This window comes from Apium graveolens, chromosome 2 (genome assembly GCF_009905375.1).
Source record: "Apium graveolens cultivar Ventura chromosome 2, ASM990537v1, whole genome shotgun sequence".
Classification (NCBI taxonomy): Eukaryota; Viridiplantae; Streptophyta; class Magnoliopsida; order Apiales; family Apiaceae; genus Apium; species Apium graveolens.
In genome coordinates, this window is record NC_133648.1 from 206261985 (window position 1) to 206284801 (window position 22817).

Here is a 22817-nt window from a genome sequence, read left to right on the forward strand (position 1 = left end):
GGTGAAAGTACATTTGTTTATTGACAGTCAGTGTAAGAAACAATGGATATTCAACCAATCTGTATCAACTCAGAAACACAAGACAAATTGAATTAGGTTCTCTCAATGCTAGTTGTTTGTGAACCAGACCAGTGCACCAAACATTAGTATACAAGAAGGGATTGTAATTCACTTACAGAAGAAAGTGTTGATACAATGAAGAATGGCAAAACAGAAGCAAAATATTCTAAGGCAGAAGACTCTTCACTCTGGTAGCCATAGAAGTGTAAGGACCATTACAAGTAATTTCTGTGGTCGCCATAGAGAATTACCCTAAGGCAACACACTGATCTCCATAGTGACTTCCTTTAAGGCACCACATTGGTTGCCATAGAGAATTACTCTAAGGCAACACAGTGGTCGCCATAGAGAATTCTTCTTAGGCACCACAGTGGTCGTCATAGAGAATTACTCTAAGGCAACACACTGATCACCATATAGAATCACTCTAAGGCACTAGTGGTCGCCATAGAGCATCTACTGGTCGCCACAGAGCAATAAAGATGCTAGTCGGCAGAGGAACAGATGCTGGTCGCCATAGATCATCTATTGGTCCCATAGAGCAACACATATGCTGGTCGCCATAAAAGAGAAGCCAAGGAATTATACTGGTCATCATAGAATACTTGGGTGATTTTCCAGTGAATTAGAATGCATCAATTCAAGGATGTATGTGGACATAAAGCTGCCACCGGTCCAAATGAATTGAAAGTCTATACAGAGAACATAATATATAACAATCAATACAAATATTGTTAATATAGTTCTGTTCATCTTCTCTCTCACGGGAGGTGATGAAAACAAGAAACAAAGAGAACACAGAGAAGCTCAACACATTGATATTTGTTTAACCTCTCACCGGAGAAACGTTATAATGCCCGATTTAACTTTTGTATATTCATAGGGGCATTATAATCGTTATCCGGTAATTGAATCCTAGTACAAACAAAAGCTAGATCATTTTATAGGATTTAATTTGTATATCTTTGTAGAAGCTAGGGACTTTGTTGTTCTTAGATTGTAGCCGGTAAAGTTATTTACCAGAGTGTAGCAAGACCCCTCACGGATTTATATATGATTATATACTTCCCTGAATATCTTGTGTTCCTCGTTTTATATTCTCAAACACTATTCATCTCAAGAACACGGAACCACTAACCGAGCACTAAATCTATATCCGCTAAAGATTCGAAAGAATTTTTAATTTAGTGATTATCGTATTCAACCCCCCCTTCTACGATAATTCGGGACCTAACACATGTTTTTTCAAACCAAACATCAATCGTGTGTTGTATAAATACCATAGTCCAATTTTAGCATGCTATTTTCATATCCAAATCAACTGTTCCGTTACAGGATCTAAAACCAAAACCAATTGTTCCTTTACAGGAACCAAAAACCATAATCAGATATATTGGACGTTCACAGATGAAGTTAGCTGATCAGTCTATCAAATCTCGAATCATATTTATACGCACTATCTCAATACAAAGAACAAATAGGGCTCACGCACTTAAAATTCGGTTCGATGATTATTTTTGAAAAATATGTATAACCGTCATTTCAGGAAAGTAGGGTTGTCGACTATTTTACAAAATATTTCACCATGATACGAAAGTAGTTTTTGTAAAATACTTGAAAATATTTCATTATATATTCGATTGGTATTCCCGATAATTACAGAATACGTTCCTGTATTTTCGAAATTACTTTCTCGGAAATCGAGTAGCATTTCCTCTATTTATCGGACTACCAGTCGATACATATCGACGCAACAATCCCAACAATGCAATTCACAACCCAAATCACCTACGTTAGACTTTTATATAAAATGACTAATTTACGTTTCGAAACATAATTTTACGAACTAAATAATATTTTTATAATTGTAGGACTCAGATTATATCATCACGGTCCACCGTCGGCTCGCCGAAAGTCATCGCCGACTGCAGAAAAATTCGGTGGTGCACCTTTATTATGGGTTTCCAACGAGAATTCCACCGATAAATTTCCTAAACAATTAAAATCAAAATCCAAAAATTACAGAATATTCATTCGAATTTTTTTACTAAAAATATATCATCCAAGATCCCGAACAACAACACCAAAAATATCACTGACTGCACACACGCGCCACCACACATACACATACACACACAACACGGTAACATACATATACATAAATATATGTATATATGTATAATCAAACAACAGAAACGGAGTCGAGACAAGCAAAGCAATGCGGCGGCTCACTGGAAGAACATGACGGTGGGAAGAAGCAAAAAAAGGGAAAGGACAGGGAAACATAAAGAAAAGAAAGAGGGAGAGAGAAAGGAAAGTACATGAGAGATGATTGAGCGACATAGAGGAGAGATGGGAGCTGTGAGAGATCGATGAGAGAGATAAGAGACGCGGTGGAAGAGAATGAATGGGGGGTGTTTTATTATTATTATTATTATTATTATTATTGTTATTGTTATTGTTATTATAATTATTATTATTGTTATTATTATTATTATTATACTTATTATTAATATTTCTTTAACAAACTGAGCAGCTGACACGTGTCCTATGAGGTTATAAGAATTTAACACGTATCAATTAACTTGACACGTACCCCCTGTTTGGCCCAATTTCGACCTACTTTTACTGTTTTACGAACAAGCGTGCGGGTGAATAAAACTTGAAAAATTTCTGAAAAATTTTAAAATTCTCAAAATATTTAAAAACTAGTAAAATATAAATTTCATAATTTTTGATATATTTTTGAAATAAATATTGAACCCGCAGTTAAATATAATCAGAAAATCATTTAGGGATAAATATTGATGAAATATTATTTTCCAAATTTTATATATTCCTATAAATATTGATTGAAATCATAAAGTCATAAAAATAATTTTAAAGGTAATTTCAATATTTATAAAAATAAATCCTGAACAAAAATCACTTTTAAAAGCATAAATAAATTAATACGACTCAAAAATTAATAAAATAAATAATCATTGAATACAACTGAGACACATATAATTAATATTACACAACAGACATCTGGCAGAATCATATCTTATTTTTATTTATTTAATATTCATATTTTAATAATACAGGAATACAGATCTTTATAGTTGTGGCTCTAAATGCTGAAACTCAAAAAGGCAAGGAAAAGATAAGTGAAAGGTCAAGAAGAAGGAACTTTTTGGAAGATTCAGATACTGGCGAATCATCAGATCCTGACACGGATACTGAGATTGAATTAGATGATCCTCAAGTTATTCAAATGGCTGCCATGTTGGTGAAAGGTTTTAGAAGGATGAGGTTTGCAAAACCATAAAGAAAGGGTGGTATTAATAAGAAGTACTCTGGTGATAGCAAAGGCAAATTCAGAAATAATGAGGGACAGTACTTCAAGGGAAGGAAGTTTGATAAGGCTAATATGACTTGTTATAACTACAATAAAATGGGACATCTGGCTACTGAGTGCCCCAAGTCAACTGGAAAGGCATTGTTAAAATCAAACTTCAATAAAGACTAAATGGACTCATCAGGAGCTGACAATGATGAAGAATTCTATGAACTCATGGCAACAAATGGAGAGGAAGTGTCAAGAACAGATAAGGTACCTTCAGTTGTTTTCCCTATTGATACTGAAAACATGTTTGAATTGAAAACTTTCCTATATTCTCTGAATGTTAATTTCAAGAATAAGTCAATTAAAAATGACAGTTTAGTAAATGAGAATAAAGAACTTAAGAAAAGAAATGATCATTTATAAGATGAGCTTGTATTATGCATGAAACTGAAAAAGCATGTAAAAAGGCCGCACATAATGAAGCTCAGATGCACATTAAATATGTCATTCTAGAAGAAGTACTTGAGAAGGAAATATAAGTGTTTCAAACCTGGATGACTTCTGGAAAAAATGTTCACAACTTCATAAATGACAAAAACTGGAAAGAGTGTTTAGAATATAATAAAAATACTGATAAAAATATTAATAAGACTATCACCAACACTATACATGTTAAATTTATCAATATTGATGTAAGTGGGGTCAAGTCAGTGTATGAAGCATGTTCTACCTCTAGAGTTCCCAGTAAGAAGAAAGTTGAGTTTAGAGTCAAGGAAAAGAAAGATAAAAACATAGGTCTTCTCTCTAAAAATTAATTAGAAAAGAAAATGTGTGAAGTGACTGCTAGGACTCGCAAATTTAGTGCAAAAAGAGGTAGAAATGGAAAATAGGGAATAAACAAAGCTAGCAATTATAAGTACATTCACGATTCTCCTAGAAAAGCTTATATTAACTATGGTAATACTAATCATACTGCTATTAATTGCAGGAAGATTAAAGAGAAAGCCACTAATATTCCTGAGTCTGATATTAGTGGTAGCTCAGTATTTTACAAACCACATAATCCTTATTTTTAATGTGGTAGCGTTCGTGTAAGAAACCAAATTTTTGACATCTGTAAAAGACCTTTAGGAATAGTAACCTTGCGGTTTAATAAAAATTTTACGACCATACCATATACGAGTTTCTAATTTAAGATTTTGAGTTGAAATTGTGGTTATACGTACCAAATGAGTGTATATAAAAGCCATTCGTTTTAGGAGAAAACGACCTTAACTTACGGACTATCAAGGAATACGAGAATCATATTACAATTAAGAATTTAGAATTCTACGAATTAAAATCCAAGTACAAGGTTTCAAAGCGTAAAGGATTTATAAGAAAAAATTTACCCCGAGAATCGCTTACGAAGATTTATTAAGAAAACGAATAAAAGACCAAGCGAATATGTGAGCGAATAAATAAATGAACCAAAGCCATGAAAATCCCATCCAAATAAATTAGCAATTAATTAATGAAGCTAGCTAATTAAATTAAAAGCTAGTACAAAACAACTTTCCCTAAAATAAGGATTCTTGTTATTTTTCATCATTATTTAGCTTGACAATTGGTGTGCAAGCTAGACCTAGACTTGGAAAAAGAAAGGATTATTCTATACACCTTAGGAATAGAAAAAAATCATGCAATTTCCACCACATTTTCAAGAAGCAAGCCAATCAATTCTCTCTCTCTCTCCAAAAACACAATGCTGATTTTTAAGAACACCATGAAAAGAAAAATTCATATATCATGTTCTACTCATTCACAAATCCCCAAATTTTTGCCAAACGTCTTCCATATCATGGGAAAGTCACACACCAAATTTCAAGCCCATCCATTAAGTTTTCAATTTTATAAAAATGCTTGAAGTTGAGGGTGAATATTAACCCCAAAAATCACTAACTTGTTTTTTTGATTTTTTCATGAAAGTTTAAGGCTCCTAAAGCTAGACCAAGGCTTCATCAAGGATCTTAAGACTTTAGTAAGTATTAAAAAGCTTCAAGGAAGGTATAAACATTCATCCAAACTTTGTTTATTTTTTATGTTTCAAGAAAAGTAAGGATCTTGCATATAAGTATGGTTTTAATGATTGATTTGATATTATCTTGATGTTTAGTTAATTAGTTTTAAGGTTGATGATTGTTGCCTCAGGAACATGATGTTCTTAAGAGGCGTTAGTATTAAGATGATGATTTGATGATTGTTGATGGTGGTATAATGATTTAAGACTTAAACAAAACTCGAATCGTAATCGTAACCTCGTTAAAATGAACAAAACTCAACTTAAGTTTCTGCAGAAGTTCCCGAATGTATAAACTATAGTTTCTTAAAAAGTAACACTTGATTAAGATAGAAAATATTATAAGGATCATTTAGATGCTTGAATCGCTTGATTTTGATTTACAGATCAAAAGTTATGACCGTTTTAGTAAAAGTGATTTACGCGATAAAACTGCTACAAATTACGAACTTTGTAAATATAAATGATCGACTTAAAAATATTTAAAAATCAGGAATTTTTAAAAAGAGTAAGAAATAGAGTTATTAACTGCCAATTAAAAATATTGATCTCTCAATTTTATAGAAATGTGGGAGTCGAGGTCACGCGGAGTAAAAATACCCAACGCAACCCCTGTTAGGAAACTGCCACTTTGGGATTTTCACCCCTGTTACCCGAAAGCCATTTTAAAATAATTTGTTCTAAATGCCTTTCACCTAATTAAATTCATTTTATCAAAATGAAAATTTTATGATAAATATTACAAGAACTCAAGAAGCTCTTCAAGGTGGTTTTGTATTAAAATATTAATTTTATGATTTATTAAATATGATAGAGTGCGAGTCACGTAATAGTAACATTCAGTAAATTCAACTCTTGAAGACTACTTTGATCGTCCGTTTCGACCAATGATTGATACTTATTTCGAGTCGGTTGGATATTAAAAATTATGAAGTATTGTACTTATTAGAAATATAAGTTGGTGATGGGATTAGGAATACTGATTACGATTATAATATTTTGTGATTAGAAAACCCGGAACGAGAGGAAGTGGGAAAACATATCTTGGACTCCAAGCAAGTTTTCAAGCCCTACATTTTAAAACTGTTGTGTTGTGTTTGTTTTAAAATAATGTCGATATATACATGATGATATATTTACAATGTTTTACGAATTATGTTATATAATATCATACGATATGATAATGATTTTGGTATATGAATATTACCGAATTTCAATCGTAACGCTAGAGAGTAGCGTTGTATATATGAGGAGTATAGTTTAGACCGAGGATCAGTCACTATAATTTGATGAAAACCCGAAAGTATTCCGGAGGTGTTTTATTTAAGAATATTAACGCTATAGTAGAGTGTGATGTATAAGTTGTAAGACCGAGAGTTAGTCAGTTTTTATAAAGTACAAACCCGGGAATCATCCCGGAGATGATTTGGACGATCAAAAGTTCGTACTTGTTTTATCCCAAGGGACTCGGCGTCCACTTGTGAAATAGTAAATACCTCAAATTTATTTAAAACGATTTTCAAATATCGTATTCCCTCAACTACGTTTAATTACTTGAACAACAAATATTATTTCAAGTTATTCATTCAATATATGAGATATATTCTCCAATGATTATTTATTTCAAACCTGATTAAGTATATTATTAAAGACTACTTTAATTATTTAAACTTAAATTACTTGGGGAATATTATTTCAAATATTCTTTAAAAATATAATCATTCGAGATCTAATTATTTAATAATTATTATTTAACTATTAATTATTTATTTAATCATTTAATATAATTTAAAAATCATAAAACCTATTCAAAAATACTCCTGAATTTCAGGAACCCATACGAATACTTTCAGATCGCCGATGAATTTATCCGATTTATTTTAAATATTTAAGCATAGTTTAAAAAGAAACTCCTCATTATTTATTTATCTGTTGATAACGGTCAACTCACATCCTTAGTACTTCATCAGAAAATTCTCGGAAGTACATATATATATATACACACTAATAAGATAAGTTGTTTCTATCCACAAGCATAACGCTTGGGGAACTTCGATGTGGTTCGAGTTCTCGAGATATGATAGGATTCTTTTAAGGACTTGGAGGGGTAGACTCTAGTACTATGTGTACTAGGGAGACTACCAAAGGTACCATAGGCGAAGGTACTCTGTGTACTCAGGAACTTGTGAAGTATGTGTATACCCAAAATGAGACACGTAGCCCGAATGCGGCAAGGGTGATAACTGGGATACGAAGGTGTCGTCCGTCTACTAGTAGAAAAGGTTACAATTTCCGTAGTACGACTGATCATCGTATACGGTGGCTCCAGTGAATGTCCTAAATTCTTCCAATTGGAATTGTGATGCAATACCGTAACCCAAGCCTAGGTGCTGGGTTTACCATTAAGGTATTTGCAGGATAATAAATCCACTAAAGAATTGTTTTCGAAAAAAGGTGTGTATTACCAAGAAAACTACTTTGAGTAAATACATATCCTTAAAGGGATTAATATAATTTCTTTAATAGTTTTTTCATACTATTGATTATTATGGCTGAGCATTATTGCTCACTCTTGCTTTCTTTTAAATGTCATAACACAACAGATTACCAGTATGCCGGCGTGGGACTTAGTCACTTGAAATCGTGGGGAGAATCCCTTACAGCTTTGTCTCAGGTGGACAAGAGTATCCAGGTTGGTATAAAATGTTAGTAGTATTTATTGTAACTTCATGTAAAGGTTATGAATAATTGTTTAAGATCTTTTAAAGTACATTTGAGTGTAATAAAAGAAGATTACATCTCATATATCATTTTTAAGGCTATAACTTGTGTGTGTGTGCACGTGAGATCGGGGTCTGTTGGATTATTGAATCAATACAGGTTACATGTTAGTGAAGGATGGCGTGACGACCCAGATTCCCGACCCCAGTTTTTGGGCCATTACAGAAATGGTATCAGAGCAATAAGTTATAATACTTAGAGACGAGAGTTTTTGGACTTTGTCTAGATGCGAGATTTCGTATGAGCTCATATAGAGTTCATCATTGGACTACAGAATGTAGTCCCAATGTGTAGGTTAGGATAAGTGCATATTTGAGGTATTAAAGTGTGACTAGTAGAACCATCGGAGATTATCAAAATGATGAGAAGAAAATTAGAATCATATATGATTTGGAAAATTTGTGGTTGTAGAACTCGGAGCTAAGTCTCCAAGGTATTTGGGGTAAAGACGATATTACCAACAACATATGCTCATTTTGATAACACGAGCCTTGTTACTCGTAGTTCTTTATAGGTTGCCTATGAGGGGGAATCACATGTGAGAACGATGAAGTCTAGTTATTAATATACAGTTGAGGTTATTGACCCAAACTAGTTGAAGGTGTCATTTTACCAATGAGGATGTGAATATCGTATTAATCACGAATTCACCAGAGATAATGTCCCATATACCCTGAAGGATATTTTTCTATTAAGGAAGATTTGAATGTAATATAAGAATATTATCGTAAGATGACTACACTATATGATATTATTAGTGTGCTTAATATATAAGGTTGTGATGATGTAGCTCAGAGATCAAGAGCGTCGAGAATTGATGGCATGTCTACAATCTAATGGCGTATGATTATAACGAGCGATAGTTCGATCTTAGAACCTTCGAAAAGGATAGACCAATGAGTCTAGAGCGGAATTCTTTGGTAGAAATAATGTCAGATACTCGTAGACCTCTAGTATATACAGTAATGTATGTTTACTTACACACACATGCCACTGAGCTTATGGACTGCATTGGGATCCCTAAGAGATCTTTAATTTATTCCCAGGGGGAACTGGCCAATTGTAATTTGTAACGGATGCATGTAGCAGGCCCCTATTGGCTTAGCTTTTGGAATAATTCTGAGTAAGGTCTTCGAGGTAAAACACCAGAATAATAGATATACTTGTGAAAGTCAAGTTAGTAAGCGATATTGAAATGATGTTGAAAGAGACACTAGCTAAAATAAGGAATTACAAAGACGAAGAGATGGTATCATCCTCAGACGGATAATAACAAGAGTTAGGATAATCTGTGAAATATTTTGGCACCTACTCATTGGCACGTTACTCCCTCCAAACTGTTGATCATGCGTATTTCTTTGATAAGTCATATAAGGCAATCCTTTTAGTTCCTTACTTTGAACTTCTAATGTGACCAACAACTTGAATAGTCTTTCTCCGCATCAATACTTGTTAAATTATTTTAGTTAATCCATGAATTTTTATTCATAGATCATGGTCTTCTTGTTTAGCTCAGAGCTAATTATACTTTCTTTCAACTATCCGAGAAATTTTAATAAACTTTCCTCTATTAATCGACGAATATTCATAATGAATATCTTCACTTGATTCTTCTTTCATACTACTCTTCTCAAATAAGATGGTAAATATTTAACAAATTGTTAAAAACATGGATGATCTAATCTCTATAGATTCCTCAGGAATCCTTTTCTTCTATTCGGGATGAAATTGTATATTGAACTTTGAAATCATAGTAAGGGTATCAATTTGATATTGGTATTCTGAATTCATTTCTATTCGAGAATCTGATAAAGTATGTGAAAGAGGGAACCTCTGAGAGTACCATTTTATTGGCAAGAAATTTTTGATGAGAGGCTATCGATTGTTCCGATGCGAAGACCACTCGATTCAGAGTTATAATTGTATATCTCGGTCCAAATTTGAAAACTCTTTATTTTAAAATCATCATTAGGGTGGCCACAAATTTCTTTAGTGGTTACGATGTTGAGATTTTTTATTTTACAAACAAACTGAAATATGCTTAGTTGCATATGTTCTCATGAATGACTAGTTAATCTTCTTAACTAGTCGAATTTTTAATTAATACGATGGAAGCCTAGCTAATCGTCCTTTCTAGTTGTTATGGGCCAAACCAATTGAGTTGGCCATTTTCTTAGCTGGTTGATAATATTGCTTGATACGAACTAGATATTATTTTCCTAGATCCACTTCCAATCAAATTTTTATTATTCCATAGTGCATCATATATGCAAAATTTAATTGTTGATGAAATTTTCAAAGAATTATTTAATTGAGACCTAACTAGGTCGCCCACTCAAATGAGAATTCATATTCGGTTTTATGAAATATTTTATTCATGAAATTTTCTATTCTTTCGTTTATATAAAGAATATCCAATTAAATCATAAAGTGATTGAAGAACAATATACTTCCTTATTTGTTAATCATTGAATAAAATTCCTTCTTTCAAAATAATATCTCTTTGAAACCTCAATGGTTAACCTTTCGTTGAGGATGTTATTCAAAATTTATTTCATTTCTCGAAAAGAAAAGTATTCTTTCATTGGGGAAATATTACAAGTATTGTTCGTATGATGTTATTATTCAGCAATCATTGCTTTCAAGGAATATTCTCTATAACATCATAATATAAAATTTTAAGGACATAAAAGGATAATCCTTGTTGTATTCTTCCTTTCAAGTAATAAATCTTTTGAGTGTTGCAACTCTTTTATTCAGAGCTCATTATTTCTTCAGATATTAGATTTTGAAATCTTGTTAAAATTGTCTAAATCGCATCGATATCGTGAAAATCATTTTTTCAATGTTGATTGCCTTCCGAAAAATAGGAGGTATAGTTGAGAACCGATTGTTGTAATATAAGACAGAAAACTCAGTGCTATGTTGGTGCAATCGGAGCATCGTAATGAGTAAGTTGTTTTAAAAAGGGAATAACATGTTTAGTTATTATAATAAGGATCTTTAACATGTTTATAGAAGAACGATAATAGAGATACCAACGTGACTAGTAAGGTACGCTTGTCTGAAATATTATCGGGATAAGTACTAATGAATTCAGGAAAGACCAAGCATGTATGAATTCGAGGAATAGGATTTTAAAAAAGTGAATGTAAGATTAGTAACAACCCCGTGTTAGCAATACCTGACGAAAAAGAAGAAGAAGGATTTTATGTGAAGTATAATGATATGACTATGTGGCTTAAGGACCGTGACATAAGGTGTTCTAATATTAATCTAGAATAATCGCGGTAAGGTTCGCACTGAAAGGGACAAAGAGTTTAACTTATGAGGAAATTTTGATTTTTTTTCTTACACTGAACACGAGATAGAGGCTATAGTCAAATCGATCAAGGGCTATGATTGAAAAATCTATTATCATCAAGCAAAGGCCAATGTGGTGGCCGACACTTTAAGTAGGAAAAGATATATTGAGGATGACAAATTTCCGGACAACTGATGAGAAGGATCGAATGAATGAATTTTGAAGTTGATACAATATGAAGAGAGCTCTTATTACATAACAGAAAGAATTAATGATGTCTAGAAACTTAAAGAGGATGTTAGTCATGACCAAATATAAAAAAAGGATGTCATGGACGTGGTTGAAAATGAAAACGGAAAGGCAAAGATTAAAATTTAGGCGATTGCGACTTGTAGATGACCCAAATGGGAGTAAGAGTTTATTATAATAAATTCTGGAGGAGGATCATCAAGAACCAAGTAAGCCGTCGTGCTATTTTAGGATTTTAAGTGATAGATTCAATAAGACCGCTTATTTTATTATACAAACGATAGATCTCCACTCTACAAAATTGTTATGAAAATGAAAGAGATAATTGGTGATAGAGAGACCTCGTGATATTGCGCCACACAAGGACCCAAGAATTAATTTCATAACTGGGTTATTTCCCAAGATATTTTGCGAGAAAGGACGAACAGAGGCATGACTTAAAGTTCTTAAATCGACAAGTAGGATGGGAGGACTATCCAGACCATTGAAGATACGTCTATCGGCTTTCCTTTATTTGGAACGGTTAGAAAAATCGCCTATCGCTGATAGAAAATTTTTATAGTTATACTTACCACGCGAGCATACGGAAAATAGACGCCGATATCCCTTACGAAGGACAACGTGAAAGAACGAAGGATGTTATGGGTAGAGCTGACTAAAGGTAAAGAAGATCGTACACGCCCTTTAAAAGACCGCTAGTAGTAGTTACCAATAAACGTGAGTACGTCTAAGGCACTAGCGAGAATAACAAGTACAACCCAGAAGGTATCGTAGTACTATAAATATTATACGGGGAATGATTAAAGAAGTCCGACCGATAACGGAAGCTGAGCGTTCCATGATTCTAAAACGTGTCAGTCAATTGCATATGAAATGGTGCTTCCTTCAAGATGGCAACAGGACGACGATGTGCCTTACATTACTACAGGAAGAAATGTTAAGTCTGACGCTAAGCGTATAATAAGAGACGAGCGTGTAAAAATGCAACGAGAACTTCTTACATAAAATAATCGATAGATTCCAAAATGGGAAAATGTTAAAGAACCAAACTCTAGCACTAGTAGGAGCGATGGAGGGGAAAATAGATAAGTTAAAGGATGATTCCAAACAATAGAAGATGCACTAATCGTCCATATTATAGATTTTTAAGGTAAATGAAGTGACCAGTTAATGTTAATCAAATTACCGACAATAACGAGTTATCATGCGGGCATTGGAACGGCTACAAAGCTTTGTACGGAAGAAAGAATCGTTCTCCCTTGGGTTGGGAAGAAGTTGGTAAGCGGAGGATACTTGGACCATAGTTGAGTCAACAGACCAAAGGAATTCCTAGAACTTATCTGAACCCGACTAGTGGCAGCCTAGAATGAACAGTAGAGATATGCGGACCAGAACTATAAAGACAGAAAGTATGACGTAACATACCAAGTATTGTTGAAAGTGCCTCCTGGGGAGGGAGTGATGAGATTCGAAAGTTAAGGAAATGTTGAAACCAAAATTTATTGGACCAGTTGAAATCTTTAAAAGACTAAGAAAGTTGGATTATAAATTAGTACTATCGTTAAATAGTCGCCAGGTTTATAACGACTACCACGAATCAATGTTAGGAAATTTAACCGTCAACGCTAGACAGATGATTGAAAATGAGCTAATAAACTTGTAGCCAGACTTAGCGTATGTGGAACAACGTGTAGAGATCATAGATCTACAAGAACAAGTACTCTGAAATATATTTGACGGAGGAGTAAAATTTTTACAAAGAGATCAAATCCTACAAAGTCAATGTGAGAACTCGAGGTTGTCATGTGTAAAGCGTATTCCCAGCTATTTTTAAACTAATTCTGGGACGGAATCCTTTTAAGGGGAAGACTGTAAGAACCCAAATTTTTGACATCTGTAAAAGACCTTTAGGAATAGTAACCTTGCGGTTTAATAAAAACTTTTGCGTTCATACCATATACGAGTTTCTAATTTAAGATTTTGAGTTGATATTGTGACTATACTTACCAAATGAGTGTATGTAAATGCCATTCATTTTAGGAAAAAACGAACTCTGTAAAATGACCTTATCTTACAGACTATCAAGGAATACGAGAATCATATTACGATTAAGAATTTAGAATTCTATGAATTAAAATCCAAGTACAAGGTTTCAAAGCATAAAGGATTTATAAGAAAGGATTTACCCCGAGAATCGCTTACAAAGATTTATTACGAAAATGAATAAAAGGCCAAGCAAATATGTAAGTGAATAAATAAATGAACCAAGGCCATGAAAATCACATACAATTAAATTAGCAATTAATTAATAAAGCTAGCTAATTAAATTAAAAGCTAGTACAAAACAATTTTCCCTAAAATAAGGATTCTTATTTTTTAATCATAATTTAGCTTGACAATTGGTGTGCAAGCTAGGCCTAGACTTGGAAAAATAAAGGCTTGTTCTATACACCTTAGGAATAGACAAAATTCATGCAATTTCCAACATATTTCCAAGAAGCAAGCCAAGCAATTCTCTCTCTCCAAAAACACAATGCTGATTTTCAAGAACACCATGAAAAGAAAAATTCATATCTCATGTTCTACCCATTCACAAATCACCAAATTTTTACCAAACCTCTTCCATATCATGAAAGAGTCACACACCAAATTTCAAGCCCATCCATGAAGTTTCAATTTTATAAAAATGTTTGAAGTTGAAGGTGAATAGTAACTCCGAAAATCACTAACTTATTTTCTTGATTTTTTCATGAATGTTTAAGGCTCCTAAAGCTAGACCAAGGCTTCATCAAGGATCTTAGGACTTTATTAAGTATTAACAAGCTTCGAGGAAGGTATAAACATTCATCCAAACTTTTTTTAAGTTTTAAGTTTCAAGAAAAGTAAGGATCTTGGATATAAGTATAGTTTTAATGATTGATTTGATATTATCTTGATGTTTAGTTAATTAGTTTTAAGGTTGATTATTGTTACATCAATAACATGATGTTCTTGAGAGAAGTTAGTGTTGATATGGTGATTTGATGATTTTTGATGGTCGTATAATGATTTAAGACGTAAACAAAACTCGAATCGTAATCGTAACCTCGTTAAAACGAACAAAACTCAACTTAAGTTTCTGCAGAATTTCCCAAATTTAAAAACTATAGTTTCTTAAAACATAACACTTGCTTATGATATAAAATGTTATAAGGATTATTTAGGCGCTTGAATCATTTGATTCCGATTTACGGATCAAAAGTTATGACCGTTTTAGTAAAAGGGATTTACGTGACAAAACTGCTACAAATTACGAACTTTGTAAATATAAATTATCAACTTAAAAATATTTTAAAATAATGAAATTTTTACAGAGATTAATAAATAGAGTTTTTTAACTTCCATAAAAATTTCAATTAAAAATATTGATTTGTCAATTTTATAGAAATGTCAGAGTCGGGGTCGCGCGGAGTAAAAACACCCAACGGCCAACGCAACCCACTGTTAGGAAACTGCCACTTCGGGATTTTCACCCCTGTTACCAGAAAACTATTTTAAAAAAATGTGTTCTAAATTTTGTCTAAATCGCGCACACGAAAATGGTGCGTCAATTGAGGTAACAGTTTGAGAGATATCAATGTTTTAGTGAACGCGATTTGAATAGTAAAACTCCGTAGTTGACCGAACCTTTAAAATACTTTTCACCTAATTAAATTCATTTTATCAAAATGAAAATTTTATGATAAATATTAAAAGAACTCAAGAAGCTCCTCAAGGTGGTTTTGTATTAAAATATTAATTTTATGATTTATTAAATATGATAGAGTGCGAGTCACGTAATAGTAACATTCGGTAAATTCAACTCTAGAAGACTACTTTGACCGTCTGTTTCGACAAAGGATTGATACTTATTTCGACTCGGTCGGATATTGAAAATTATGAAGTATTATACTTTTTAGAAATATAAGTCGGTGATGGGATAAGGAGTACTGATTAAGATTATGATATTTGTTGTTTAGAAAACCCGGAACGAGAGGAAGTCGGAAAACATATCTTGGACTCCAGGCAAGTTTTCAAACCCTACATTTTAAAACTGTTGTGTTGTGTTTGTTTTAAAATAATGTCGATATATACGTGATGATATATTTACAATGTTTTACGAATTATGTTACATAATATCATACGATATGATAATGATTTTGGTATATGAATATTACCGAATTTCAATCGTAACGCTAGAGAGTAGCGTTGTATATATGAGGAGTATATTTTAGACCGAGGATCAGTCACTATAATTTCATGAAAACCCGAAAGTATTCCAGAGGTGTTTTATTTAAGAATATTAACGCTATAGTAGAGCGTGATGTATAAGTTGTAAGACCGAGAGTTAGTCAGTTTTTATAAAGTACAAACCCGGGAATCATCCCGGAGATGTTTTGGACGATCAAAAGTTCGTACTTGTTTTATCCCAAGGGACTCGGCGTCCACTTGTGAAATATTAAATATCTCAAATTTATTTAAAACGATTTTCAAATATCGTATTCCCTCAACTACATTTAATTACTTGAACAACGAATATTATTTTAAGTTATTCATTCAATATATGAGATATATTCTCCAATGATTATTTATTTCAAACCTGATTAAGTATATTATTAAAGATTACTTTAATTACTTAAACATAAATTAGTTGGGGAATATTATTTTAAATATTATTTAAAAATATTATCATTCGAGGTCTAATTATTTAATAATTATTATTTAATTATTAATTATTTAATTAATGATTTAATATGATTTAAAATTCATAAAACCTATTCAAAAATACTCCTGGATTTCAGGAAACCATACGAATACTTTCAGATCGTCGATGAATTTATATTGACTTATTTTAAATATTTAAGCATAGTTTAAAAAGAAACTCCCTCTTATTTATTTATCTGTTGAGAACGGTCAACTCACATCCTTAGTACTTCCTCCGAAAATTCTCGGAAGTACATACATATATATATATACACTGATAAGTTGTTTCTATCAACAAGCAAAATGCTTGGGGAACTTCGATGTGGTTCGAGTTCTCGAGATATGATATGTAATATATAAGTGATGATGTCAAAGATTACTGAAGATAACAATATCATAAGTGTTCCTGATCAAAGTGCGAAGTAAAGTTAAATGGACATCTGATCTAAGGAGAATAATGAACTGTTACTTTTCATAATCTGTTAAGCTTGGGATTAGTCTTGTTAACAGGCATGAATGTGTGTTAAGCAATATTCTCACCAATTGGGAGAGATTATTGTGCAAGACATGCCTGTATCTCAACAAGACTAAGTCATATTGTCAACCCTAAGTAAGTTGTATTGTTATCTTAGTTTGTATTTGTACTTGTAATACTTTAAAGTCTGTAAAAATGCAAAGGAGCAGACTGAAGTCTTTTTCCTGAAATAGTATCAAGCCTAAGGATTCTATCTGGAAGAGGATCATGAAGATCATGCCTCGGAAGAATTTTGAAGAAGCTTGGAGTTGAATAAATCTATTTGGATAAAAATACTCTAAGTCAAGATCTCTACAAGTCATAGATTTAGTGTTATAGAGAAGTCATTCGAGAACTCCAAATGACTTAACGAGAAGTCAGGAAAGCTACTAGAGAACTCAGAGAGATATCGACAAGTCAAGAAGCACTAGTACAAAAAGTACTTTCTGCAACGTAGTTTTAGCGTTGGTTCTTTAAAGAACCGACGCCTAAAGGTATTTCCTGCGTCGGTTGCAAGATTGACCGACGCAAATAGGTATATGTGCACGACATTTGGTGTCGGTTATTAATTTAACCGACGCTAAAAGTGTTAATAGCGTCGGTTCTGTAAGTAACAGTCGCTTAAAAGTATTTATGGCGTCGCCGTTTATAACCGACGCTAAAAAGTATGCTTTGTGCTACGGGCTTCTAGTTGGCCGACGCTATAAATTTCTGCTTTATGCTACGGGCTTTAATTTAACCGACGCTAAAAGTATTAGAGTAAAAAATTAATTGGACCGGGGATGTCACGACACTGAAGGGGTTCTTTTAAATTTTTTATTTTTGTATAATTATTTTCTAATCATATATTTATCTATTTATCATATGTATCTCACAATCTTTTTTAATTTGAGTTATGATACATTTGCTAAAGTTAAAAGACTTCCAAAAATAATATTTTTTTTTTGTTTTTTTATATCGAAATGTTAAATAAAATAAAAGTAATAATATTTCTATGTTGTTGATATTCACACAATATTGAATTTTGTTTACTCCGTTTCAAAAATAAATGTCCACTTTTATGAAAAAAATTTGTTTCAAATTAGTTGGCTACTTCAACTTTTCAATTAATTTTCAAACACTAATTACTCTTTTTCGTCGACAATTATATACCCGACGTATATAATATAGCCTTTTACATCAGTCCTTTTTTAACCGTCATATATTATACCCTTTTACGTCAGTCTTATCTTGACCGTCGTATATATTATTATTAAAATCAAATCATCAATTTTTTACCTTATAAATCTATATGGCAGCTTTTATTAATTTAAAAAACATCAAATTAAAAAAACATACTCATTACATCGTGGTTTACAATCCATCCTATAGTTAGTAGTCCATCCCCAAATTAGTTTCTCTCCACGGTGCCCTACATCTACATCTTCTCTGTGATAGTTCCCGATTGAAGAGCTTGAAACTTCCGCACTCCTTCTCAGGTCTCTCTCTCCCACACTCTCCCTCTCTCTCGCACTCTCCCTCTCTGGCACTCCCCTATATATACGTATATACACGCTCATATTACTTTTTTGTTCATTTTCACAGCCTATTTACCTAATTGAATTCGTATCTTCTCCTGGGTTAGCCCTGCTTCACTGTAATCGGTAATCTCCTCCCTCTCTCCCGGTCTGTCTCTCCTTCTTCTATCCCTCTCATTTTTTATTTTCATTTTTTAATTTATTTATTTTCATTAACAATATAAATTTTGAGATTTGTTATTATTTTAGTTCAGCTTATTTTCTCTAAATATATTGCCATACATTTGTATAACATAATTAGATTAAATTTACTGTGTTTGCTAATCTTGGTTCACCAAGGATATTAATTTAATACATAAATTTGTTGGTTTATAAAATTTAAAGTGCAAGTGTGGCCTAAATTGATTATATCTTCCTTTTACTTTTTGTGATATGTTTTAGCATTACTTGTGACTTTTTGTGTTGATCTTGATTCACACTGCTTTATTTCTGGTAGTAAAATGAGTTGCTCTGTTATTTAGAATCAGTTGCTCTCTTAACCGGAAACATATATAAAATTTTAAATTCTTTTTCATCTCAATAGTTAAGTATGAATACTAAGAACAAGACAAACTTTATAATTTTATCTTCAATCAGCTTTGGGACATTGAAACTTGTAGCTAAGAGTGATGTTGATGCATCGAATTTAACAGCTTACATTATTGGCAAACACACACACATGTACACAATAATCAGTTGTGTACATGCTCATCAACCTTGGCTTAACAGCTTACATTATTGGTAATATGACAAATTTAGTCATTGAAGGCACTAGTCGTACCATGGAATTTGTAAGCCTCCTTTTTATCTCTTCTATTTTGCATCGCAAGATGTTATGAGTCTAGTTGTCTAGGCCTAAATCAAGTTCAGAATTCAGGAAATTTTCTTGTGCTTGTTTTGTAGAGGAATAGCATTGAAGCAACGTCAAACTTTGTGAGCAGAAACCACTTGCCGGTCAGACTCAGGGAGCAGATACTAGCTTATATGTGCTTGAGATTCAAGGCTGAGAGCTTGAACCAGAAGCAACTGATTGAACAACTACCAAAAACCATTATCAAAAGCATTAGTCAGCATTTATTTATTCCAACCGTCCAGAGGGTCTATCTTTTCCAGAATGTATCAAGGGAAACTCTCTTGCTCTTGGTATGATCATCGACATATGCTTTTTCACGTGATTAAAAACATGCGCCTTTTACTAGCTTTACTTCATAAGTTTCCCAACCTCGGAAAGTTCCGAAATGACAGTCTCATTGGACTTCTTGATTCTCATGTGTGTATGACACTATTTTTATCTGATTAAATAATTTAAAACTGTCTAACACAGGAAGTGTATATAATATAAGACAGGTATTTATTGTAATGACATTGTCTATTTTTCATCAGGCTGTGGATATGAAGGCTGAATATATACCACGTAGAGAGGATGTGATATTGCAGAATGAAGCACCTGATGATGTTTATATAATAGTGTCAGGGGAAGTGGAATTAATTGATCACTCTGAGATGGACTAGAAAGAGGAAATTGTTGGGATTTTGCAACCTGGAGATATGTTTGGAGAAATAGGTGCACTGTGCTGCAGGCCACAGGCTGTTACATATTGAACCAAGACTCTTTCGCAGCTCTTGAAGATGAAAACTAGTGCTCTTATTGAAGCAATGCAAAGTAAACAACAAGACTATGTTGCCATTCTCAAAAACTTCCTTCAGGTAATTTTGTCATATGTTCAGCTTCAATGTTGTTTCAAACTCCTTCAGAGAGGAGAAAATTCTCTCATATATATAATTGATCTTCTCCCATCCATCCTACAATGAATTAGATATTTAAGTAGTTCCCAAAGTAAGTGTTTGAAAATAAAATCATCACAGATGAACATAAACTGCACCATATTAAAATGAATGACTAAGACTAAATTACTGTGTGCGATTAATTTTCAGCATCATAAAAGGCTGAAGGAGTTGAATATAGGGGACTTGATAGTGGATAGTGGGAATCAAGAAGATGATAATCCTTATATGTCGATCAACTTATTAACAGTTGCCGGCACATGAAATGTTGCTTTCCTTGACGAACTTCTCAAGGCAAGATTAGACCTCGACATAGGAGATTCAAAGGGAAGAACACCGCTGGTAAAATACTTATACTTACTAGTTTATAACTATAGACTGCAAACACAATCCCATGTAAGGATACACATATCTGCCATTCAAATATGAAATCTGTTTCGCTTTCTCTGTTGTGCATCAGCATATTGCAGCATCAAAGGGGCATGAAGAATGTGTATTGGTACTCCTCAAGCATGCATGTAACATACACCTAAGAGGTATATATTTTTAGCAGGCTTATAATTTTTATTCATCTGTTAAGAGAAAGTAACTTTTCTCAAGTTTTGGTGTCAATCATAGGTATCAAGATCACACTCTAATTATTGACTAGGTATCAACACAGTAAGCCAAGGAGTAGCTAAAATGTGCACCAGTCTAATTTTTCAAGAATGATATTATCATAATGGTTTAAGAGAACAAAGTGTCATTTTATTTTCTCAGTTTGTTTGTAATCATAGTAACATTCTTATATGCATGGCAGATGTAGAAGGTAACACTGCAATGTGGGATATCATAGCAGCAAAACACCACTCCATATTCAGAATACTTTACCACTGGGCTTCCATCTCGCATCCATGCACTACAGGGGACCTCTTAACCACAGCTGCAAGGAGGAATGATGTAGTTGTCATGAAAGAACTCCTGAAGCACGGTTTGGTTGTAGATTCAAAAGATTGTCATGGATTAACACATATCCAAATCGCGATGGAGGAAAACCATTCGGAAATGGTCGAGCTTCTTGTGATGAATGGTGCAGATGTCAAAACTGAAGATATACATAAATCTAATAAAAAGTTTTTGTCTTCTTTAAATCTGGATGAAATGTTGCAAAAAAGAGAAGTAGGCCATCAGATAAGCATGCTTGACAGTGTCGTGGACAAAAGGATTGTAAAGAAATTGGAGGATGAAGATCCAGCTTAAGAGATTAAGAAGGAAAAATCATCAAAAGGAATAACATGTTCTATTAGAGTTAGTATATATAGAGGATATCATGTGAAGAGAAGAGAAAATTTTTGCACTGAAGCTGGCCGACTAATTACATTGCCTTCTTCACTAGAAGAACTCAAATCTATAGCAGGTACTTTGTTATATGTAGATAAAAGATGTTAGGACTTGTTTGTGCATTACTATTAGAATTATGAGCAAAATTACACGTTTCTTGAAATAATATTCTAAGAGATATGTTAGCAGTAAATCACATGTTTTTAAGTAGAAACTCATAGTTCTGTTTGTTGTGAACCTTTTTACAGGTAAGAAGTTTGAAACATGTGTGTGTGTTTTTAAGCAGAAACATGTGTGTGTTTGTGATTTTGGCACACCTTTCTTATGTCCAAACAGAGTGGAGAAGAAACAACCTGGGTGGTAATTATTTCTACAGAACAACTTGTATACACATTTTACTGTTACACGTCTACAATAGGTTTTGATATCAACAAAATACTTCTACTTCTTCCTGACTTGTTGATCTTATATTGTTGTAGGTAATTGTTATGGATAAAGATAATGCAGAGTCCAGTTCCAAGAAAAGGACCAGAGGTCCCACATTGTGCAAAAAATCGAAAAGATAGCTTGAGACCTACTTTAATTTCAATTTGATTCCTAGTTAATTTGATTATTCAGTTAAATTTGTGGGAATGCTGGTATTTGTAAAAAGCAGGTTCAGGATATCAATAAAAACGTAAAGAATATTTTTTTTTACAGTACTTTAGGCGTCGGTGTTATTGAACAACCGACGCCTATAACATACGCATATAGCGTCGGCATTTTCAACGACCGACGCCTTTAACATAAACATATAGCGTCGGCAATTTTAACAACCGATGCCTTTAATATTAACTCTCAGCGTCGGTTTTTTGATAAACCGACGCATTTAATTACAACTTCTAGCGTCGGCACTTTATTGGACCGACGCAATTGTCCAAGCAAGAGCGTCGGTTAATGGCAATTTTGAGTCGGTCATCTAACCGACGCTAAAAATGTTTAGTGTCGCCTAATTACCCGACGCAAAAAGAATATACCTTTAGCGTCCCCTGTATATACCACGCTGAAAAACCGACGCTAAAGGCCTATTTTGACCGTGGCTAAAATCATTTTTGTACTAGTGAAGACGTAAAGGTTGGAGATATCGACAGGTCATTTCT

The 22817-nt window shown here is 33.1% G+C and overlaps 1 pseudogene; it reads left to right on the forward strand.

Moving 5' to 3' along the window:
- The window catches only part of LOC141696480 (potassium channel AKT2/3-like), a 101267-nt pseudogene extending 79106 nt beyond the window's left edge, over nt 1-22161 (forward strand).
- Nucleotides 22162-22817: the final 656 nt, after the last annotated feature.